The sequence below is a fragment of the Coenobita brevimanus genome, chromosome 116 (genome assembly GCF_032717465.1).
Source record: "Coenobita brevimanus isolate Jiangsu-jjx chromosome 116, ASM3271746v2, whole genome shotgun sequence".
Lineage (NCBI taxonomy): Eukaryota > Metazoa > Arthropoda > Malacostraca > Decapoda > Coenobitidae > Coenobita > Coenobita brevimanus.
In genome coordinates, this window is record NC_137069.1 from 6,283,341 (window position 1) to 6,298,093 (window position 14,753).

Below are 14,753 nucleotides of genomic sequence, written 5' to 3' on the forward strand. Positions count from 1 at the left end.
AGGATATTATCATAAGGATATTGCTTGATATTTTGTGACTGTGATTTATTCATGATGTCTACTATTACTACACTTGATGAAGCCAAAGATTTTTTGTCAAATGTGCAAACAGTTTGTGATGTAAAGAACAGAACAAAGAATGAACTTAAGCTTGTTGCTCAACAATTGGGAATTGCTGTTCGCTCTCATCATTCTAAAGATCAAATTGTTGACATGATTAATGAAAGCTTGTTTAATGTAACTCCTCCAAATGAGCAAACGCAGATTGAATTAGCTAAGTTCCAGCTAGCCCTGCAGGAGGCTCAGGCTAAGGAGGCGGAGTCTCGTGCTAAGGAGGCTGAATTTCAGGCCCGTTCTAAGGAGGCTGAGGCACAAGTTGAAATTGCTAGGATTCAGGCAGACCATGAGTATCGCATGAAACAAGGTGGAACTGGATCATCTAGCTCTGATGATTTTGATGTGGCTAAAAATGTTAAACTTGTCCCTCCTTTTAATGAATCTGATTTAACAAAGTATTTTCAGTTGTTTGAGAGGGTAGCTACAGATTTTAATTGGCCCAAAAAGTATTGGCCAGTACTCCTTCAAACTGTTCTCACCGGTAAAGCTCAAGTAACTTATGCATCTTTGCCTCAGGATCAATGTGATAATTATGATGTAGTTAAGAGCTTGATTCTTAAGGCCTATGAGCTTGTTCCTGAAGCCTATCGAGTAAAATTTAGGACAACTTATAAGCAAGATAAGCAATCCCATGTTGAGTATGCAAAAATCAAAGAAGATCTGCTAGAGCAGTGGTTAAATTCTAAGAATGTGGATTCTGATTTTGGTAAATTTAAGCAGATGATTTTGCTGGAGGACTTCAAGAGGTGTATTTATAAAGATGTAAGCCTATATCTTGATGAGAAAAGAATAGATAATTTGTCTGATGCTGCAGTTTTAGCTGATGAATATGTTCTCACTCACAAGAGATATTCTAGAGAAAAAGGGAAAGCTGAGAGTAAGTACGTTGCCTCTACTCAGAGTACAGGTAACAGGAAAGAGAATAAAGATGATGTTCCTCAGGAAGTAAATGCCAGCTTCACCTCTAGATTTCAGAAAACTAAATGTACTTATTGTAGTAAGCTTGGTCATACTACGGAGAAATGTTTCAGGAGACAGCGTGATGTGAACAAAAAGGAGTCTTTAAATATTCAGTCAATTGGTCTAGTGTCCACCCTTGAGAGTTCCCATAATTCTTTAACTGAGTTAACTGAACCTGCTTTTGAGGGGTAACTTAAATTCTCATGATGGAGCTCCTCTTTTTTAGCAGTAACGTGGGTGACACTCTCAAGAGTTCATGTGCTAATTTCCTGTCTGATGGTTTTGTCAGTCCTCTGGACAATAATGACAGGAAATCAGTTCAAATATATCGTGACACAGGTGCTTGCCAATCCCTTATGCTGACCAGTGTTCTAGGCTCTAATGTTAATTCCTCTGATGAAACTGTAATCTTACAAGGTGTAGGGAATAATTACTTCTCTGTCCCTCTGTGCAGAGTGAATTTAGAGTCTGGTTTTGTTAATGGTTCCGTTATGATTGGGTTGGTTGAGACACTCCCAATGTCAGGTGTAACTTTTCTTACTTGGAAATGATATTGGTGGAAGTCAAGTGTGTCCAGCTCCTCAGTTGTCTAGTGAGCCAGTGGCTGCGACCCAGGATTGTGATGTCTCTGATGTGTTCCCTGCATGTGCTGTCACTAGGGCTAAGTCTAAAGTTACTGGTGATTTAGAGGATAATGATGATGATGATGTTATCCTAGCTGACACTTTTCTTGCTAATTTGGACCACTCACCAGATGAGGCAGTACCCCGTAGTGTTGATAATTTGTCTCGTCAAGAGTTGGTTGAGTTGCAGGTTGCTGACCCTGAGTTGAAAGGTCTAGCTAACTCTGCTTACAGTGAAGAAGAGTCAGCCGGTGCTTCTACTTGTTATTATGTAAAGTCAGGAGTACTTATGAGGAAGTGGAGACCCCCAACAGCATCAGCCTACTGTGAGTGGGAGGTTGTACATCAAGTTGTCATCCCTCGTGTTTGTAGGCAGGATATCATTAGAGTGGCTCATGATTCCAGTTTGGCAGGACACCTTGGAGTGAGGAAGACTGTGGCACGCCTTTTGAAACACTTCTACTGGCCAGGTATCTTCAGGGATGTTTCCTGGTATTGTAAGTCTTGTCACACCTGTCAAGTTGTGGGGAAGTGTAATCAGACCGAAAAGGTTGCACCTCTAGTTCCCATTCCTCCTTTTGAGGCGCCATTCACCCGTGTGTTGGTGGATGTTGTGGGCCCTGTTCCTAAGACTTCTTCAGGATTTTCTTATGTGTTGACCCTGATTGATATGGCTACTCGTTATCCTGAAGCCATTCCACTTAGAAATATCTCAGCAAAGAACGTGGTTAAGGAAATGCTAGGGCTCTTCACAAAGTTTGGTCTGCCCAAGGAGGGTACAGTCAGACCGGGAAGTAATTTCATGTCAAATGTTTTCAAGCAGTCTCTGAAAGAGTTGGGCATCACCCAGATCACGTCTTCAGCTTACCATTCCCAGACTCAAGGAGCGTTGGAGAGATATCATCAGACACTCAAATCGATGCTCAAGAAATACTGTTTGGAACATCAGAAAGACTGGGACAAAGGTCTTCCATTCGTTGTATTTGCCGCAAGAGAATCTCCAAATGAATCACTGGGCTTCTCACCTTTTGAACTACTGTTTGGCCATGAAGTAAGAGGACCCCTTAAGTTACTCAAGGAATGCTGGCTGTCGGAGGAAGATGACGTCAACCTGCTGGAGTATGTGATGAAGTTCAAAGAACGGCTGTCCACTGCTTTACAGCTGGCGAGAGAGAATTTAGGAGCTGCTCAGGAGAAGATGAAGACTTGGTATGATAAGAAGTCCAGGTTACGCCACTTTCAGCCAGGAGATCAGGTTTTGATTCTGCTACCGGTGCATGGGCAACCTCTTCAAGCCAAGTTTAGTGGTCCTTATTTCGTGGAGAAGAAACTCAGTGATGTCAACTATGTCATCGCCACACCAGATCGTAGAAAGAACAAGCAACTATGTCACATCAACATGCTAAAGTTATATCACAGGCGGGATGAAAATAATCCAGTCTGCACTGTAGCTGTTCCACCCGAGTCTGCAAGTGAAGCTCTCCCATGCAGCATGGGCCTGAGTGATAGTTTGGGAAGAATCCTGGATATCATGGAATGATCTCCAGCACTAAGATTTTCTCCACCTACCTCCCGAGGAAAGGCAGGAGTTTTCGGCCATTACTGCAGGAGTACCCGCAAGTGTTCTGGTGCCGCTCCAGGAAGAACCACTGTGTTGATGCATGATGTCGATGTTGGAGACGCATGAGAAGCCAATTAAATTGCCTCCTTACCGTGTAGAACCCAGTGAAAGTTCCTCTCCGCATCCAGAAGGAGCTTGGCTACCTGTTGGACCACAAGATGATTGAGCTCTGTCAGAGCGAGTGGAGTTCTCCTTCTGTCACTCTGGTCCCTAAGCCGGGTGGGTCACAGCGGCTTTGCATTGACTACAGACGTGTTAATCAGATAACCAAAACAGACACTTACCCTCTCCCTCGCTGTGGAAGATTGCATAGACAAGATCGGAAAGGCTAGGTACATAAGTAAGTTTGATTTGTTAAAGGGATACTGGCAAGTACCTATGACTGAACGTGCTAGGGAGATCTCATGTTTTGTAACACTAGGGAAAGACTTTTGCATGTTCCGTAGAATGCCATATGGTATGAAGAATGCACCAGCCACATTTCAGAAGCTCATGAATGTTGTAACAGAGGGTTTGGCAGGGTGTGTTGTTTATATTGATGATGTATTAATCTTCAGTGACAACTGGAAAGATCACCTATGCCATGTCAGTAAATTTCTTGAGCGTTTGGTTCATGCTAATCTTGTAGCTAATTTCATCAAAAGTGTGAGTTTGGTCAAGCTAAAGTTCAGTACCTTGGGTATGTAATTGGTGATGGACATGTTGCACCACCAGGAGCTAAGGTTCTAGGTTAAAAGTGCGATCTTCCCAGACCTAAAAAGTAGGAAAGAGCTACAAAGGATTTTTGGGAATGGTAGGATATTACAGGAGATTTGTTCTTAACTTTTCTATTCTTGTATCACCACTTACAGACCTACTGAAAAAGGGGAGTTAAATTTGTCTGGACCGATAACTGTGAATCCTCTTTCAACAAACTTAAAGCTAGTCCTATTAAGTCAGCCAGTGCTCGCTACTCCAAATTTTGCTAAGCCTTTTAAGATGGCTGTTGATGCAAGTGATACAGGAGCTGGGGCTGTTTTGCTGCAAGAGGACAGGATCAGGGTATTGAACACCCCTGTAATCTTATTACAGTAAGTTCACTTCACCTCAAAAGAACTACTCAACTATTGAGAAAGAGCTTTTTGGCCTTGACTTTGGAGTTTACAGTGCATTTTCACATTTTTATTTGTGTTCTGGTTTTGACCCCCATGAGTCATTTATACCGACCATAACCCACTGAAATTCTCTTTAGTAAGTTTAAAAGATAAAAAATAAAGAGATTGACAAGATGGAGTCTACTTCTTCAGGAGTATTCATTAGACATACAACATATCAAGGGGAAAGAAAAATGTTATTGCAGATTGCTTATCTAGACTTTTAGAACCAGATTGTTTTAGAGTAATAAGAAATTTCCTTTTGTAGAATTTCTTTTTCTTTGTGGGGAGGTGTTACATAGCCTATGATTTCATCATCCTTTTGTATAATTCTAACGTACCAGTATGGTGCATGTTTGATCACGATTCGCCTCGTGGCTTCCATAGTGACCAAGCTTTCCGTGTTCTACCTCACTCCCCCATCTCCTCCCTTATAGTAGAATAAGTCGTTCTTTCTGGTTTTTCAGAGCAGGAGTGTCAACTCTTTTGTCCCCAATGGCTTCATTTACGCATCCTTCTTACAAGTTGTATCAAGCTCTGCCAGCCCCTATATAATGAGCTCAGTCTCTGCATTAATTGCCACTTAGTTCTACTCCTCTCATTTCTTGTTCACATCTCTGTCCTCCCCTGTACAGTTGTTATTATTTTTGTGAGTGCTCAGGAAGTCTCCAACCATCTGGCTGCTGTGTAATTTGAGTATATGAGTTGTTGCATTTTTTTCTTGTACTGTATAAAAGCATAAGGTGTTTATTCGTAGGCCTAAGTGAGGTTTTTGTGATTCATGTGTTTTAGGTGTCAGCCATTATTAATAATGTTTTGTATCTGTAATAATATATCTTGCATTAACTGAGCATTATCCGGTTTTCTCATTTTATCAGGGCTGACTTAGGTAAATTTACTCTTGCTAATTTCGTGTTAATAGAGGCTATTGCAGTTAACCATATATTTAACCTGTTTTTGCCATTACATTATCCTTATGAGTCCTGAATGTTTTGTTGTTAGTTGAGCATTAAACCTTAACTTGTAATTCTTACCTAACTCTTTTGTTTTGAACCTGGAACTTTACGGGACAGTAGTGACTCTTATAGTCTGACAAATCTAAACGTAGGGTTTTGGTGGAGTCAGCCCCTCCCTGCACTGGTGCCACGTTTGGTAGCTGACCTCGCCATCAGCGATGACCTTGACACTGTTTCCCTCTTGTGATCTCCGTTTTTCTAATACCCCTATACCCCTGCCACCAACACCCCCTATACCCCTACCCCCAACAACCTCCATCAACAAATTAATCCCGCTATACCTCCACCACCATCTCCTCCTATTAATATAGACTCCCACCTCATCAACACCTGTATAATAATTAGCCATTGATAATTGCTATGTTATTTTATAGAGAGCATACGGAAATGTAACCTACCGTACCGTAATTGCTTGACTCTCTCTATCTCTCTCTCTCTCTCTCTCTCTCCTTCTCCTTCTCTTCCTCCTTCTCCTCCTCTTCCTCCTCCTCCCAGGTGCATTGGGAAACATTCTACCCTATTGCTGAAACTCCCTAATCTTACAATCTCATCTGTCTTAATCCTTCCCACTGCCTTCGTTCTGCAACTCACTTAATTGATCTATTTTTAACCTAAGTGTCCCCACATTTTTAAACCATTTACCTCTCTGTCACTATTCTCCACCTCATAAGGACCAACTTGTATTATATTGTGTATAGAACTTTCATACTGGTGTGTTGTACTACTGTATAATGTATAAGAATACCCGCTGTTTATTGGAAATAAAGTTTTATTATTATTATTATTATTATTTCTCTCTCTCTCTCTCTCTCTCTCTCTCTCTCTCTCTCTCTCTCGCTAGATTTTGTTATGTGTCATCCATGTTTTTTTTTACTTCCATTTTTATGTATGGATTATAATTTTGACTGCCTTTCCGCACCACCCTTGAGGTAAAAGTCACGGCGCGTTTTTTTTTAATAGAGGTTTCCCCTAACAGGCCTAAATCCTTGGTGACCTCCCCATAGCTGCATACACAAACACCGTGTCGCGTGAGTGCTCGCCACCCCAGAGCTGTTTGATATATTTATTTTAATTATGAAAGGATCGCCTCTTCCCACTTTTATCACTTCAGATTTTCTTGCAATTATACTTGCTAAATTAATTAGCAATGTTAGAAGTGTTGGGGAAGTAAATAATAATTAGAATATTTTTAGAGCAACACTGCCAAATTTTAATGCCACGTTTCTCTATTATCGTATAATATAGTATGCAGAATAGTTTTATTCTTCCTTGATACATGTCAGCACTTTCATTACAGTTATATTAGTATGAGTTATGTGTATGTATCATTCCTACTACACAAACTACAGGCGTTATACATCGTAGGGTTAGGAAACATGGCAATAGTGTAGGAGAGGCAGACTCCACCAAAACCCTATGTTTAGATTTGTCAGACTATAGTATTCTCACCTTTAAAGCTTGCATTATCTTTCTCTGTTCAGTAACAATATATATAAAATTCTCTAATATGGCTATATAGTGTAATAAAATGCCTATTGTTTTTAATAATAAGTGACTTTTTATAAATACCTCAACACTTGGCAACGTTGCTTTCCAACGTTGTCACGCTTGTAGGTGAGTCATTGAGGGTAGGTCAGGTGTCAATCTGCAGGTCAGTTTCTCTGACCACCACAAAGATAAGCTCTTACCCCTACTACTCGCCCTTGTCTGTTCCACAGTCAAGAAAAAGAACTTATTTACAGCGTAAATAAGTGTTTTTTAGAAGAGAAGGCAAACAGGGGACCCATAATTGATCCCTCAAAAGCTGTTGCTTGAACAGCTAAGGCCACCAACGTGACTGAAGTAACAGTCAGACGAATTTGCTCTTCCTTCAAAGTCAAGCCTGCATTACACACAAGTCACCAGAACAAACTATAATCATTCATAAAACCGTATAGACTTTTTATAGAAATAAATCACCATAAACTGTAGATTTTATATGCAGAGAGAGAGAGACAGACAGACAGACAGACAGACGAAGTCAGGAGGCTTTTCCTCAAATTCTAATAGTTCAGTAAAACCGAATAGACTTTTTTATATAAATAAATCTCCATAAAATGTTAATTTTATATGCAGAGAGAGAGAGAGAGAGCGAGCTGGGAGTGAGGGTTAACCCTTGTCTCTAATCCGATAATTGGCCCAGTAGAAACTGTGGCAACGTCGCACTTAGGGGAAGTCCCGTGAGGGACAACGCCTAAACGATCTGGATAAATTGGAAGGACCATAGTGTCACCATCCAGCACTATGACACCTACCATGGCGTGAGACACACCTATGGTAAACACCCCACTCCACACCTGCAGCTGTGATGTGGTCAAGCTGCCCGGCATTCGCCTCAGGTATCGCTCCCCAGGGGAAATCACCGGACGACCGACCGCCAACAGGCCATGTAAACTCTGTCACACCCTAGTGGATGAAGCATTATCCCATCATATCGTTACCTGCCCAGTTACTGACCCCTTTCAGACTTCCTGGCTTAATGTTTTCAGCTTTGTGTACCCACTTCATCACACATATTGATGTACTCGAAGACATTCTCACTCCTTCACCCTGACTTCCTTTCATTGTAATGCCCTGGCTGAAGGAAAATGCTGAAACAGTTTGGCATACATAAATGCAAGCCTGTGTGTGTGTGTGTGTGTGTGTGTGTGTGTGTGTGTGTGTGTGTGTGTGTGTGTGTGTGTGTGCGCGCGCGCGCGCGCAAGCGTGCTTTCCACACGTACACATTAGGTGCAACTTTATAATGAGTATTATGTCTGTTTATCTATCTACGTGTGTATGTGAGTGTATATGTATCTATTTAGAGTGTATAACATGTATGTCTCCCTGTGTATGTATTTATGGATAGCATATATAGCCTGTGTTCATGTATATATGCATATGTATGCATGTCTGTACACATACCCATATCTTTATACATGCGTACCAGTCCTGTACGTACAATATGTCTGTGGCTACATGTGTGCGTGAATATATACATATATGTATAGATAATACGTACATGTATGTGTGCATATATGCCTCTCACTGCGTACACATGTACATATATATGTGTCATTGTGTCCTATCGCTCATTCCTTAACTTATAATGATAATTACTGCAACAACTTTGTCCCGTGTAGGTGTCAGTGTATCTCTTGTGTTCATTACTGTGCTTGTAATGGTAATTGCTTTTATACTTTTTATGCCATGTATATGTTAATGTAACCTTTTGCTCTCATGCACCCTCCGTAATACTTTAAGAAGAAAACAGGTAAGTTGATAGATAGATATTGGTATAGATACAGATATATCTAGTGTTCATTTTTTTTCCTTAATGCGTTTGTCGTAATATCGCTCTAAGAAGAAAATAGATACCGTAGATAGAGAGATATATATAGATAGTCTTAGTATCATAAGCTTTTCCCAAATGCATTTTTCGTAATATTTAAAGCAGAAAATAAACAGATAGACAGACAGATAGGTAGATAAATGGATACAGATAAGTAAATAGACAGATAGCTATAGGTACAGATATAGATGTTCAGGTTAAATTTTTTCCCTAGTGCGTTTTTTTGAAATTTCAGTGAAGTAAAAAGAATATAAAATAAGCAAAAAATTCCAAAAATTTCTTCTGAGAACCTTTCAGGGTTAAGGAAGCTCCCTAACACCTCTTCCTCATCGATTTATTTTTGTATAAGGGTGGGTAACATCGCTTTGTATGTCATTTATACAGAGTAATGGCAGGATATAGGATTGATTTAAGTAACACAGAAGAGTGTTTGGAAAGGTGTAATGAACAGAATAAATCTCTTAGGAATGGGTGTTAAAGAGCTTCCTTAACCAACCAGAATTGGGGCCACTGACGTCCCCACCTCTCTCTCTCTCTCTCTCTCTCTCTCTCTGTCTTCCTCTTTATCTCCTCGTTCCAGCATACCTGCGTTTTTAATTAACTGGAGTCTCTCACCTGTCCAATACATTTTTTTATATTTTTCAGATTCGTCTATTCCCGTTTCTGTTTCATTTTTCAGTCATCCATTCACCTCTCTCTCTCTCTCTCGCTGTCTCTCTCGCTCTCTCTCAGGTACCTTTTACCCCTCTCCTACCTTCTCTTTTAATATTATTTTATTCTCTCTTGCTTCTCTCCTCCTCTCTTTTCAGCTTAACCCTATCATTCTCTCTCTTTTTTCCTCCTTCCTCCACCCTCTCTCTCTTCTCTCCCTCCCTCCTTTCCTCCTCCTCTCTCTCTCCAGCCTGACTCCTCCTTCATTAGTCTGCACCCTCTTCATCTTTTCTAGGCCCGTCTTTCTTCCCTCCCGCCTTGAGTGTTGACAGGAGAGATCTTTCCTCCGCATTCCTCCACCTTTCCACCTCCTCCTCCTCCATCTCTCCATTGCTTCCTCTCCCTCCCTCTCCCCCCTCTTGGTGTCTTCTTCCTTCTTGTGATATCCTCTTCTTCTCCTCTTCCATCTTTTTCTTCTCATTTCATCTCCTCCTCCTCTACATTGCTCCCTTTCCCTCCCTCTCCCCCTCCTCTTCCTCTTCCTTGTGGTGCTATCTTCCTTCTCTTGGTTTCCTCTTCCTCTTCCATCTCCTTTTCCACTCTTCACTTTCTTTCTTCCTCCTCTACGTAACAGGCAATTTTACTCTACGTTAATTAACACTAGGCTACCCACAGGTGTTGCGTCAGGTAAAGGTAGACGAAGTAGCAAAGATTTTAGTTAACCAGGTTCAAAATAACTTTACCTTCTCATCGCATTTTCTTTGGTGATTTATTTATTTATTTATTTATTATTTACAGAAGATGATCAGAGGAAGGAAAAACGAATTAAATAGAGAAAATAAAAACGCCCCAGTTCAAGTTCCTTTTTATTAATCATACCTCGAGACGTCTTAATTAAATTTAGATTTTTATAGCTGCAGGTGTAAGATGCAGCCTTTCAAACGTCACATCTATACCCCTTTCACTCTGACTTGGCCTAAAAATTGACGTCTCCTCGTATTCAGTGTGAATTTTAGCAATAGATTAACCCTTTAAAAATTATTTTATAGTCATGAAGAAATGCTGAATGTAGAGCCCTTAGCATTGTCCTATTCTGCCATTGAGTTTCCATAATATAGGCTGCCATTGAATGAACAACTAAGCCAAGTTAAGGTGAAACAGGTATAGATGTTCTTCTCAAATTTCAATAAAGCTGTATATTCATTAGCTTTATTAAGCTGAAAAATAAAAATGGTGATTGAAAAAGGAAGAGACATATGTAAGAAAAAAAAGTAGCACTTATTACAAATCTACCAATTAGGTGCGCGCGCGCTTGCGTCCGTGTGTGTGTGTGTGTGTGTGTGTGTGTGTGTGTGTGTGTGTGTGAGAGAGAGAGAGATAGTGTGTGTGTGTGTGAAGATGGTGAGGCAAGTATGAAAGTGGAGAGATAATGGGAGAGAAATAGAGAGAGAGAGAGAGAGAGAGAGAGAGAGAGAGTATCTCCAAAGAAGACGAACACAACCTTTCAACATTCAGTATAATGGAGGTCATTGGGCCACTGACCTTTAGATGATTATTAAGCTGCAGATTGCACAGAGTTGCATGATGAGAGAGACTGACAGACAGACGGACACACACACACACACACACACACACACACACACACACACACACACACACACACACACACAGGAGAGAGAGGAAGAGAGAGAGAGAGAGAGAGAGGAGGGGCTATTGAGAGAGAGAAAAAATTAAGACAGCGATGGAAGTAAAGAAACAGAGTGGGTGAAGGAAAGAAAAAGGAAGGAGTACAGGGAAGGGAAGACAGGGTTAGAGGATGATGTTGGAAGGAGGGAGAGGAGGGTAGGGGAGAGTCTTGAGTGGGGGAGAGGAGCAGGTAGATGAAAAAATATGAGTCTTTCCAGGTATATATGAAGTCGCAAAAACCAAATGACATTAAAACGAAGAAATAAAGTATAATTGATTTTTTTCCACAGTGATCGATAAGCCAACACACATTCCAAGCCGCTATAGTAGGACTCGCGCACGTTTGCGGCTGTGGTGTGGACCCGCACCTGTGTACAATGGTGCCACGTTTCCCCAACTTGCGATGTGAAACGGAAGCTATTTATGTACAAGGCATCACAAATTCGATAAATTCAGATGAATAAAACTTACACTTGTGTATTTTGATGGATGAATCAACAGTAATCTTATTATGCATAAAATATTTATACAGTAACACAGAAACATGGCATACATATTGTACAGTGTTGATAAAAGAAATTTTAGTCACTAATAATGTTTTTTTAAATTTAGTTTTAGGGTGGGTAATAATATCACAGTTATGGATATAAGATAATGAGCCTGAAAAAAGAGGAAATATGCCAATATCCAAAGTAAAAGAAATAATTCATGTAATTCTAGTGAGTGGCAACACTTACCCAGTCTGGCTTAAGGTAAAGTACGTACTCTCCGAAGACCCAACCATAGCTTGTACAGGTGTTGCTAGGGAAATATGCTCACATTTACCGGCTTTTACCATAATTTTAAGGGCGAGGAATAATCACCTTTATAATCGTAAGCTAATATGTAGGACAAAATAGTAGGCATATGCTAATACCGAAGTAAAAAAAAAAAAAAAAAAAAAACATTATTCACTCAAGTGAGCGGCAACACCCACACCCAGTCGGTGAGAGAGAGAGAGAGAGAGAGAGCAGGAGAGGGGCATGCATTGAATGCATTGTCGGCATCACTAAATATAACAAAACCACCAATTAACAAATGAAAGCACAATTATAAATAACTTATAAAAGAATCAAAAGTACTCAGGGTGGCTCACATTTCCCGCCAGGAGAGAGAGAGAGAGAGAGAGAGAGAGAGAGAGAGATAACGGTATAGAAAACGTGGCAACACTGTACACAGTTCCGGGCCACACCACAGCCGCAAACGTGGGCGAGTCCTACTATAGTCATGGTGTCTCGCTTGTTGTCCCCAATTTAATGGCCCAGCTGGAGACCGATGACCTGTGGCGAGTGAAAGTGACCTGTCCAGACCAGCCCGTGACCTTTGACCTCTTCTGTGACTCGATAATGACCTGTTTTGATTATAGAGTGAATGAAACGTTTGGAAAATTAGGACAAAAAATGTAATGTGTGTTTTCTTTTTATAGGATCATGATTTCTTTGTTGCACACACACACACACACACACACACACACACACACACACAGGGAGAGAGAGAGAGAGAGAGACAGAGACAGACAGACAGACAGACAGACAGACCGAGGGGGGGGGAAGAGAAGTGAGTGAAGTAAAGAGACAGACAGACAGATGACAGAGGGGGGAGGGGGAGAAGTGAGTGAAGCAGTGAAGAGGGAGAGGAAGAGAAATGAGAAGTGAAGGAGGAGGACGAAGGGAGAAGTTGGAAGAGGGGTACAAAGAGGGGGAGGGGGATAGGAGGGAATGGAGGGAGGGAGAATAAAAGGCAAATGAGGTGGAAAGGAAGTGAGGCAGCTTGAGAGAGAGAGAGAGAGAGAGAGAGAGAGAGAGAGAGCGATAGGCGGGGGGGGGGACACTGGCTTTTAAATGTGTGTCCGCTTAATATCAAGAGGAAATTGCAGGTGATAATACCTGTGCCTTCTCATTTTTCTCCTTCCTGAGCCCCCCCCCCACACACACTTTCATGTATGAATACTGTATATACTGCATACATACATGCCAGCTGAGAGAACGTGAGTGAGTGAAGTTTTTTTCTCCCATCGACCGTCACCTAACCGAAGTAGGTGACTGAAACCAGTGTGTGTGTGTGTGTGTGTGTGTGTGTGTGTGTGTGTGTGTGTTTTCACGCATATCTGTCAGTATGTATTTATAGAACAAAAATTAAGTGCGATATCTTCATCTAGTAACTGCGTATCTGGTTCAACAACATATCTATAGGTCCGCAATTATTCTCATCCATATCCCATCGACCCCCTCCATGGTTCGGAACATCGCAAACAGATTCAAGCAAACAGTTCCCGTTTGTGTGTGTGTGTGTGTGTGTGTGTGTGTGTGTGTGTGTGTGTGTGTGTGACAAAGGCTGGAGACTTGGAGAGATAGATGGAGAGATAGAGAGGCTGGAAAGGACAGGGAGAAGGTGAGAGTGGAAGATGAGAGAGGGGGAGGGAAGTAGGTATGTATGGTGGAGAGAGAGAGAGAGAGAGAGAGGGTAAGAGTGAGGAAAGATAGAACGAGAAAAAGTAGGGGCAAGTGGGAAGTAATTTAGAGAGAGAGAGTTAGAGAGAGAGAGAGAGAGAGAGAGAGAGAGTCTTGAGAGATAAGATGGTAATATGAGATAAGGACCCTGGTAGAGAAAATGGAAATCAGAGAGAGAGAGAGAGAATTATAAAGGAAAAATGAGAAAAACGAAAATAATGTAACGAGAGAGAGAGAGAGAGAGAGAGAGAGAGAGAGAGAGAGAGAGAGAGAGAGAGAGAGAGAGAGGGGGAGGGTTGTGTAAGAACTGTGAGAAAACTTTATCTTAAGAATGATCTAAGGAGATTTCAAAACGAGAGTATGAGAGACTGTGTGATTGAGAGAGAGAGAGAGAGAGAGAGAGAGACGTCACCTTACTGAAAATATTACTGAAATTTGATCTACACATTACCTTCAAAGGAAATAATTTAAGGCCAGAATAGCAAAAAAATTATAAATAGGTCCATTTTCTTTTTGCTTTCCTTTTTTAATAATCCTGACTCCATTTTCTTTATTACACAGTTGTAAAGATTCTGTTAATGGAGCAATAAGGAATGCATTATTAATAGAGCTACGTTCTTGAGTTTTTAATTAACGCACCTTCTCGTTTACTACAGGTGAGTGAGCCAAGATTCTGAGCCATTTTACTATTGGCAGTGACGCCGGAAAGAAAATGGGGGTGAGGTAAGAACGATTAAATCCCTTCAGTCCGATAGTCAGTGTATTTATCTGTCTATCTGTCTATCTATATCCGGACACCATAGTCCTGTAAGGGGTGGCCGTTTGTCTTTGAGTTAGTAGTTTTACGGGGAGAGGCACTAACTTCTCCACCAACCCACTTGCTGGCACGTAGGGAACACAAGTGGGTTGGTTACATGATTTCCAATTAAGTGTTGCATATGGTTTCCTGGCTTACAGAAAACCATTGTGGGTTTGTCACTGCATGTAAAGCCACCCTAAAAGGAAAGAGAGTAATAGAAAGTGACAGGAAACATGGGAGAAGTAGGAAGAGAGGAGGGCAGGCACATTAAAAGAACGATAAAGGTGA